The following is a 10,487-nucleotide window of genomic DNA, read 5'->3' as shown; positions in this document are numbered from 1 at the left end:
TTTTGCCAACATAGGGCTCCAATCCCTAGATGAGATTTTAGACATAGGGCCTCCATCCCCTTGTCGCCTTTTGCCAACATAGGGCTCCACTCCCTAGTTGAGATTTTTAGACATAGGGTCTCCACTCCCTAGTCGCCTTGTGCCAACATAGGGTCTCGACTCCCTAGTTGAGATTATTGTAGACATAGGGTCCCCACTCCCTAGTCGCCTTTTGCCAACATAGGGTCTCCACTCCCTAGTTGGGTTTATTTTTAGACATAGGGCCTCCATTCCCTAGTCGCCTTTTGCCAACATAAGGATCCAATCCCTAGTTGAGATTTTTAGACACAGGGCCTCCATCCCCTTGTCGACTTTTGCCAACATAGGGCTCCAATCCCTAGATGAGATTTTAGACATAGGGTCTCCATCCCCTAGTCGCCTTTTTGCCAACATAGGGCTCCACTCCCTAGTTGAGATTTTTAGACATAGGGTCTCCACTCCCTAGTCGCCTTGTGCCAACATAGGGTCTCCACTCCCTAGTTGAGATTATTGTAGACATAGGGTCCCGACTCCCTAGTCGCCTTTTTCCAAAATAGGGTCTCCACTCCCTAGTTGATTTTATTATAGATATAGGGCTCCACTCCCTAATCTCCTTTTCCCAAGAATACACAATCTCGATTTTCATTGCTTTCAATAAAGAAGTAGTTTAGAATTTTGTTACCATAACTCACGAAATTTTCCTAGTGAAAACTGGGGTAGAAAAATTTCGTTCGTTTGTTAGTTTTGGTGTCTGAGCAGGTTTTACCTCGAGGCACAGGGTTTGAGACGACCAAAAGAATGAGTCTCAATATAGAATAAAGAAAAGAAGAAAAAGAAGAAAATGAAGTGAACTCAAAATACAGAAGCGGAGAAAGATGCAGACTGCTCAAGATACGATTGAAGTCACGAGCTTCGCATGTCCCGCCTTGATCCAAAAACTGAAGAATGAACCAGCGGTTGCAGCTAATGAGCATCAAGATTCAGATCAGAGTCCGCATGAAGAACCATCAAGATTCAAGATCAAGCTTCAGAAGACTCATAGATAGGAATCTTATAACTCGTAGCTGATAGGCTTAGTTAGTCATTTTCATTTTTTTTGATTTTGATGTAATAACGGGACCACGGACCGGAGACTCGGACGGAACCTCACTCGACTCTCTCATCCTCTTCACACACTCCATTACCTCATTCACTTCTGAACTACACGTAGCCTGATTCCTTAATAGCCAAGGATATGTAGGCTGTTCAAAACCAGGACTCGGCTGCACCCTATCTTTTATTTCTTTTCTTTTCCTTTTGAATAACGGCATGGTCAAAATATTGGTCACACGACTCACTTTATCTTTGCCCGAAAACTCTTCATGTTCTCGAGCAAAGAGGGGCAGCTGTGAGTACCTAATTTTTGCCCCATGCCTAAAATACTCTAAAATAGTTTTAATTGCCTTTATGAAAATTTCGGAATTTTCTCATACTTAGTAGCATTTCAAATCATGAAAATAACGAAAATATGTTATATTTTTACTTTTGCATTTTTAATCTAATTGTATTTTTAGTTGCATTTTTAAAACACCAAAATCACAAAAAATAATACCACATTAATCATTTTCTTTGCATGTTTAAATTAATTAGGTTAAATTGATTCACAATTTTAGTGGCTTAGTAATGCAAAATAGGAGTAATTAGGAGTTCAATTAAGTTGGCTAAATTTGAAAAAAAAAAAGAAAAAAAAATAGAAAAATGGGGTTGTAATTTTTAGGCCCAGTTCCCACACACCCAAGCCCCAAACCTATATGGCCCAATCTTTCCCCTCATTTTAACCCTAACAGGTCCCCCTTTAAGACTAACCTAGCAACACCAAAAGGAAGAGGAAAAAGAAAAAGCTGGCGCAGCAGCTTGAGGGGAGGAGAACGGACAGACACAAAAACCGGCCCTCTCTCTCAACATCTGACTCTCTCAACCCCTAGAGAAGAGAGCAGCTGCGCAACTCCATCATCTAAGAGACCTCACCCATTGCCGAATAGCCCCCAAAATAGCTTCAAAATTGCAGCTGAAACACACTGCTTCTTCCGCCAAAAACCAGCCTTCAAACTTCATCAAGAACTCCATTGAAGCACCTCCAAACTTAATCTCTAAATCAGCCCCAAAAATAACCCTTTAGCACCCCCAAAAATGCTGCCAGGAAACCAGTTGAAATACCTCCTCAAAACAACCCCAAAATTACCTCAAACCGACGCGAAAATCAGCTCCAAACAACCAGCCAAACACCTGAAATTTCAGCGTCCAACCACTATCCAAACTCAGTCGAAACAGTAAAGCTTTCAGTCGAGATTGCCGGCGAGTTTTCGATGCTCCGTTCCTGGTCTCCGGGTGAACGGGTCTGCTTGATTCAAACTTCATCGCTTTGTTCCTCTTGTATGCCAGTGGGAAAATCTTTGATAATTTGAAAAGTTAGTTCTTCTTCTCCTTTATTGTTCTGCTCTTCTTACGTTTTTTTTTCCCTTCTTATTTCTAGGTGTTGTTTTATTTTCATATTTTTGTTTGGTTTGTTTGAGAGTATGTTAGCTAGACTAATTTTCTTTTCAGTATGTGTTGCCTTTATTCAATATAAATCCAATGTTTAAAAACTTTCCATGTGTTTAGATCCATTTTAATTCTTAAAGAATAATTTGATAGTTAAGAATAGAGAGGCACAAGGATTCGGGAGCTACATGGAGTTTTAGGGTCAAGATTAGTGAATAAACAAATTGGTCCATTAAGCTGAAATGTTGTCAAGCCCACTTCTATTGAATAAATATCTGTTTGTTGGCCCAATTATATTTAACAAATAAACATTATCACCCATTGACCAAATACTATCGCACTCATTGTTCCCTTATAGCTATAGTACGAAATTAGCATAGATGTTTTTAATAATAATAATAGTAATAATAAAAGCGTTATTAATTGTGGACACGTTCGCGTGACATGATTTTGACGCGCCAAAAGAAAAGAGTATACGTACGCGTAACTCAATTCTTTAATACGAATAATTCAAGTGATTTAAAAGCGGTAAAAAAATGAATGCACATAGGTCTTAAAAATGAGTAGTTAAACAATTTAAGCCAAGTTTTAAGTCAACAAAGCGACCGTGCTAGAACCACGGGACTCGGGGAATGCCTAACACCTTCTCCTCGGTCAACAGAATTCCTTATCCGGACTTTGTTTTCGCTGACAAATAATAAAAGAGTCAAACCTTCCTTTGACTAGGGATTCAAATAAAAGGTGACTTGGAACACCAAAAATCAATTCCAAGTGGCGACTCTATAAATAAAATAATCCCTATTCAAGTTTGTCACTTTAATTGAAAAAACTCTTTAACCCACCCACAATCCACAACATACTTATTATATCCTCTCGGGGGGTAGAAAAGGGGTGTGACAGCTCTGGCGACTCTGCTGGGGAAACAACCAGAATTCGAGCTTGTATATGTTGACTTTTATTTGGCTTTATTAATTTTGTATATACTGTGATTAATTTGGGCATAATGTGCTACTTGTTTGCTTTTTACCGCTTTGATATTTTTGAACTGTACATATAAACTGTCTTCTCACGCACCCCCTCTCAGTCTTCTTGAAATTAAAATTGGGCATTTGCTTGACATAGCCCGCTTTCTTTGAGATAGCCGAGGTGCTTGTCACCTGGTGAAGGATTTTAGTCACACCTGTTTTAGGCGGGGAGCACCACCAGTTAAGCCGGAAAGCAATGCTACCGGTACACTGACCTTCCTCGGCTCGAGTTGTCCGCTCGAATAAGCCAGTCTAGATACCTTTTCCACCAAGATTTAAACATAGAAGAACAAATCTAATGTCGGATTTCCCCAGTAGGTTCGCTCTATGTGCATCACGTGCATTTGACTTAGCGAAACTCGGCACAAGGGCCGGGTCCGTATAAGACAGGTATCCTATTTGAGACCATCTTGTTCACGTATGTGCTGCTTGATACATCATTTGGAAGGCTTACTTGCATTGTCGACCGGCTTTAGAAAATTACTGTAGCGGAATTATTAAAAAAAAAAAGAAAAAAAATGAAACCATTCCCTAGTTTAGTGCAAATAAACCTTTTTTTTTTAAATTAAAAAAAGAGTATATATATGTAGTAGTTTGGTGTGAGTTGTAAAAGATTAATTTTCATTTAAAAAAAAAAGGTACCCAGTTTTACCGAACTACGCGGGTCTGATTCTCACCAGATGTGAGCTACGTAGGCAAACCTCATCGGTTTCGGCCCCAACTTTAAAAAAAAAATCCAAAAATATTTTCCTTTAGTTTCTTCTTTAAAAATCTTTTCTTAGAAAATTCAAAAAAAAAAATAGTTTTTAAAATTAAACAAAAATGGTTTCCTTCTTTCTAATATTTTTCATGCGAAAAAAAGAAAAATCAATAAAAATCAAAATCCAAAATACGGGTTTCCTCCATTTTGAAGTATTTTTCCAAAAAATCCAAAAAAAAAAAATCAGAAACAAAAATCCAAAAAAAATACTCTTTATCTTTCTGTTGTAAATGTCCATAAAAAAAACTTGAGAAATCGAAGTCCAAAAATATTTTCGCTTTTCTTTAGAAGTGTTTTTGTAATTAAACAAAAACTCAGAAATCCAAAATATTTTTCTAAAAGTTCCTCTTTTGAAAATTAAGAGGAAACTTCCAAAATTCAAAATCTTTTCTTTCTTCTTTAGAAAAAGTGAAAACAAATGAAAATTCAAACAAAAATATTTTCTTTTTACTTTTAAAATTCCCAAAGTTCCAATCAAAAGAAAAGGAATTTTCAGAAGTCTTTCTTTCAAAAAATAAAAGAAAAACCAAAATAAAAAATCCAAAAAAATTCCCTTTCTTCTTTTAAAGCATTTTTCTTTTAGAAAATTCCAAAAGAAAAAAAAATCTAAAAATCAAAAATGTTTTTCTTTTGCCTTAAAGCTTCATGGTCTGAGTTTTATATAAAAAAAAAGAGTTAGTTTACTCAATTCTCAATCTTCTCGAACTACGCAAGATCTGATTCATGCGGCGTCATGATACGTAGGCAATCCCCATCGGATTCGATCATAGCCATAAAATTAGTTGAGTGATAAAATAAACCGAAAGAAAATTGAATGAAAAAGAAAGAAAAGAGTGAAAAAAAAGAAGAAAAAAAAGAGAGAGAGCGACAAGAAATAAAAGGGTGACAAACAAAAAGAGAAAAAGAGAGTGCAAAAAATAAAAGAGCGGCAAAAACGAGATGAAAAAAAAAAAGAGTGATTAAAGAGAGGCAGAAATGAAGAAAAGAGGTACAGAGTGAAAAGGGCTAGTTAAGGCCGGGATGAAACATGCAACCGTTCAAACACACGGTAGAAGCGTTTAACTGTTAGGTGCATTGCATCCCAACGTGCGATTTCCTATATGTTAAATGTTTAAAACTAACAAGGTTGTTGGGTGTGCAAACTAGCCAGGTTTTGGTGGTTGGTTTTGTTGGTAGTCTAGCCTTCTCTCCTTCACAAAATTCAAAAGCACAGATGGCTTCCGCAAGCAATCTACCAATCATTGGTCTTGAGGATAGCCCGGCATCGGCTATTCTGCAGTTAGAATCAGCAGCTGCTGAAGAGAATAAGATGTTGCGTCTCCGTATATTGGAAATGTGGGACGCCTGGTCTAATGGTAGGGAATCGCTATGTGCAATCCCTGGGTTCCCTGAATTGATCCCCAAGTTAGGTGAATTTACCAACGCCCCTGTGCTCAACCCGCACATCCCATGCGGGCACCCTCCAATGCCCTCCAATGATCCTGGCATGCCTTCTGTGGTTCGCCCCCAGGCACCGGCTTCGAGGGCACCGCCTCCAATGTTCATCCTTCAGGGTCCACAGCTTCAACCAGAAATAACATATGTGACCCCGTACTCTTTCACTCGACTTTCGCAATATGATCTCTCGATAGAACAAGAAAGGGTTATTAAAAATCCCGAGCAAGAGGAAATGGCTCGGAAGATGAAGAGCCTGGAACAAAGCCTGAAAAACATGCAAGGTCTGAGTGGCCAAAAGAGTGTCTCATACTCTGATCTCTGTATGTTTCCCCATGTCCACTTGCCAGTTGGCTTCAAGATGCAAAAATTTGAAAAAAATACGACGGGCATGGAGACCCGGTCGCTCATCTGAAATGATACTATAACTAGTTGAGGGGTGCTGGTGGAAAAGAGGAGCTGCTAATGGCCTATTTTGGGGAAAGCCTCACCGGAATCGCTTCTGAGTGGTATACAGATCAAGAAATTACTCATTGGCATGTGTGGGACGATATGGCTCGCGGTTTTGTCTGCCAGTTCCAGTATAATGTGGACATCGCTCCCGACAGAAACTCTTTGTCCAATTTGAAAATGAAAACCGCGGAAAGCTTCCGCGAATATACTGTCAAATGGCGTGAGCAAGCTGCCAGGGTAAAGCCTCTAATGGATGAAATTGAAATGGTCACGGTCTTTCTACAAGCCCAAGAGGCGAACTACTTCCAGAACATGATGTCCGCTATGGGAAAGCCGTTCGCTGAGGCTATCAAAATTGGGGAAATGGTTGAAAATGGTCTAAAAACGGGCCGAATCTTGAGTCATGCAGCTCTTAAAGCCACATCACCAGATGTTCAAAATGGTTCGGAGGGTTTGATGAACAGAAATGGGAGTGAGGAGGGAGCCATGATGGTTTCAAGCTCGAGGTGGGCATGCAGGTCATTCAGCAAGTCATATCTGCCTCCTATGGTCCCACCACACCATTATCCCCTTCAAGATGATGCTTTTATGCCGTGGCACCGCCTCCCTATGCGGTGATGAGCGTGCAATCTTACACCCAGCCACAACATTATCCACAAAACCGAGCTCCACCTCCTAGAAATTCCCATCCTTACCAAGCTCCATATAATCCTCAACCAAATGATCCCAATACAATCCTCGCCCAAGAGAGCCTTTCAGAAAGAATCAGTTCACCCCTATTGGTGAATCGTATTCAAGCTTGTTCCAAAAGCTAATCAGGCTAGATCTATTGCAGCTAGTGGCCCCGAACCGGCCGAATCCCGAGGCCCCCTCGCACCGAGCTGATACTAGATGTGAATACCACTCTGGAGCAGTAGGACACAGTACGGAGGATTGTTGGACCCTCAAAAGGGTAGTTGAAGATTCGATTGAAGCTGAAAGAATTGTTCTTCAGGATGAAGAAGCTCCTAATGTGATGAACAATTTGTTGCCTGCCCACAACATCGGGCCAATAGTCGGAATGATTTGTGAAGCTGAAGAATTTGATCCGGCACTGAAGGCCATTGCAGCTATTGCCGAGACAGAAGAAAAGCCAAAAAAAAAATGATCGCCAAGCATGAAAGTTCTGCATCGGACGGGAGCCTCGGTAGCCAGTCTTGCTATCCTTTCTACGTCCGGATTATCTCAGGGTGTGATCCGGACGTTTTATTTTATTGTCTTACTTTCCGATGTAAACCCTTCTATCTTCAAAAAATTGAAAAAAAATCAATCATAAAAAAATCAAAAAATCAAATGAAATTAATATTTCATTGTCGAGGAATGTCTCTTTTCTTAATCTTGTCATTTTTCTTATTCTCTTTTTAGTTCTGTTAAATGCAGATTTCAATAACATGACATGCTTGCGGACTTCATGCCTAGATCCCAAAACGCTATCAGACTTCGAAATAATGAATCAAGACTCAGAATGCAAAGAAGATAAGTTTTAGGAAATAAAATAAAGAATTGGAACAGCTAAAGGAAAATTGGTTCCAAATTGGAAAGGTCCATACATTGCAACAAGAGTACCGTCAAAAGAGTGCGTTGTACTTGGGACACATCGAAGGAAATGTCCCAGAAATAATTGGCAATGCAAATGCAGTCGAAAGGTACTATGTTGGATCCTCTATATAGCATTAATGTTCTCCGATTGGGATGAAGAAGGCTTTTTCTTCTCGCTACCCAAACACTATCAACCCTTGCTAACCCTTTGAGCCGGTTAACTTTTCTTTGATTACCCTCTTTGGAACATGAGAGAAAATTAAAAAAAATGAAAATGATAAAAAAAAAAAGAGGAAAAGGAAAGGAAAAAGAAAGAGAAAGGAAAACAAAACGAAAGAAAATAAAAAAAAATAAAATATTTCCCTGAACTACGTTCGACTTGATTCCGAGAGGATACGTAGGCAGCCTCTCTCTGGGGTTCAGTCACACCAAAACAAAAATCCAAAGTCCACCAAAAAGTGAAACTGGGGCAGATGTTATAATGGTTCGATGATGATCCCGCCCAAAAGGTTCCAAAGATGTAACTCAATCCAACTCCTTTTTTACCCACCCTGTTCAAGTCCTTCTGATCAATCGGCAAAGAGGTTCAAAATGGGAGGATAGAGTTACTTGGATCTGATACAACAAAATGAGAGAAATAAAATAAGAGAGTCTTATTGGTGAAAACCCACACTGGCACCGTGAGGCGACAGTAAGCAAAGAAATCAAAATGAGAGAGTCTTGTTAGTGAAAACTCGCAAAGAGCACTATAAGGCGATGGTGAGAAGAGAAATGAGAGAGGTCAGCTTGTGAAAACTCGCAAAGGGCTCCCTTGATCGAAAAGAGGATCCTCACAGCCATCGGCCGATAGTGTCCTGGCAAGGTTTCTCGAATTTTGAAGCAAATTTGTGATGAATTTCTGAGAGTTGGACGGTTTACACAGATCAGGCATCCAGTCCAAAAGGCATGTCATGTTCATTGAAGTCCGTATGTACTCCAGATAAGTCCTTCTTTCCTCTCCCCGAAAGGGATATCTCTCGTTTAAATTCATTGTCCTGTCCATTATTTATTTTTCTTTGAATCCCTTTTGGTTTAACTCTATTCCGGAACTGAGACAAAGAAGGGATGGCAAGACTGATTTACAGGGCTTTCGTTTGACACGAGCTAATGTACAAAAGGCACCCAACCTCGTCAGGGGCATCAAGTCGACCACGACTAGCCATGGCGGCCGATGCTTCGAAATCAAAACTCTTGGAAGGAGAAAATCAAATTGAAGCGCCTATAAAGGCAATTGAAGTTGAAAAGGTTGAGTCCCACGTGGCTAATTGCCTCGGCAAAAGTTGAAGAAGCCAAGGTACCCCAAATGCTCTGAAATTGAAGTTGGAAGAAAGAAGCCAGAAAAGAAAGGCCTACAAAGGCGAAATAAAGTTGGAAAAGGTCAAGTCCCACGCGACTATCCGTTGCAGCAAAGTTTGAGGAGCCAAGAGTTCCCCAATGCTCCGAAGTTAAAAAGAAAAAAAAAAGAAAGTCAGAAAGGAAAGGCCTACGAAGGCAAGATAAAGTCAAAAGGTTGAGTTCCACCGACCAATCATCATGACAAAGTCTGGAAAAGGCAGAGTTTCTCCAGAGACAGAAATGCAATCGGTGTTCAAGAAGCAACCAGTTGCAGTTGAAAGGGTCGAGATCAAGTGATCAAAAAAATCAAGGCCACAAAACCAACCAGCGTTTTAAACTAACAATTGTTCTTTGTTTGAAAACTTGAAACAGGTGCAATCCAAGGCAACCGTGCAAGAAGCAGGTGCAACCAAAAAAGAAATGCGCAAATGCTAGAAACAACTTTGCAGCAACAATCCATAAAAAGGGAAGTCCCCTCCAAGTTTTCCCGCATTTACTCATTCCGTGAAATAAAAAAAAGGAAATTGAAATAAAAAAAAAAGATAAGAAGAAAATTCAAAAAAAAAAAATGGTAGCTTAGGACCCCAATCTCTACTTTTACGCTTTTCCAACATAGGGTCTCCAACCCCTAGTTGAGATTTTAGTACATAGGGCCTCCATTCCCTAGTCGCCTTTTGCCAACATAGGGCTCCAACCCCTAGTTGAGATTTTTAGACATAGGGCCTCCATTCCCTAGTCGCCTTTTGCCAACATAGGGCTCCAATCCCTAGTTGAGATTTTAGACATAGGGCCTCCATTCCCTAGTGGCCTTTTGCCAACATAGGGCTCCAATCCCTAGTTGAGATTTTTAGACATAGGGCCTCCATTCCCTAGTCGCCTTTTGCCAACATAGGGCTCCAATCCCTAGTTGGGATTTTAGACATAGGGCCTCCATTCCCTAGTCGCCTTTTGCCATCATAGGGCTCCAATCCCTAGTTGAGATTTTAGACATAGGGCCTCCATTCCCTAGTCGTCTTTTGCCAACATAGGTCTCCAATCCCTAGTTGAGATTTTTAGACATAGGGCCTCCATTCCCTAGTCGCCTTTTGCCAACGGCCACCCATCCCTTTTGCCAACATAGCTCCATCCCTATAGGGCCTCCATTCCCTAGTCGCCTTTTGCCAACATAGGGCTCCAATCCCTAGTTGAGATTTTTAGACATAGGACCTCCATTCCCTAGTCGTCTTTTGCCAACATAGGTCTCCAATCCCTAGTTGAGATTTTTAGACATAGGGCCTCCATTCCCTAGTCGCCTATAGGGCTCTAATCCCTAATTGAGATTTTTA

This window comes from Nicotiana attenuata, unplaced genomic scaffold (genome assembly GCF_001879085.1).
Source record: "Nicotiana attenuata strain UT unplaced genomic scaffold, NIATTr2, whole genome shotgun sequence".
NCBI lineage: Eukaryota > Viridiplantae > Streptophyta > Magnoliopsida > Solanales > Solanaceae > Nicotiana > Nicotiana attenuata.
Note: the sequence above shows the minus strand (reverse complement) of the source record.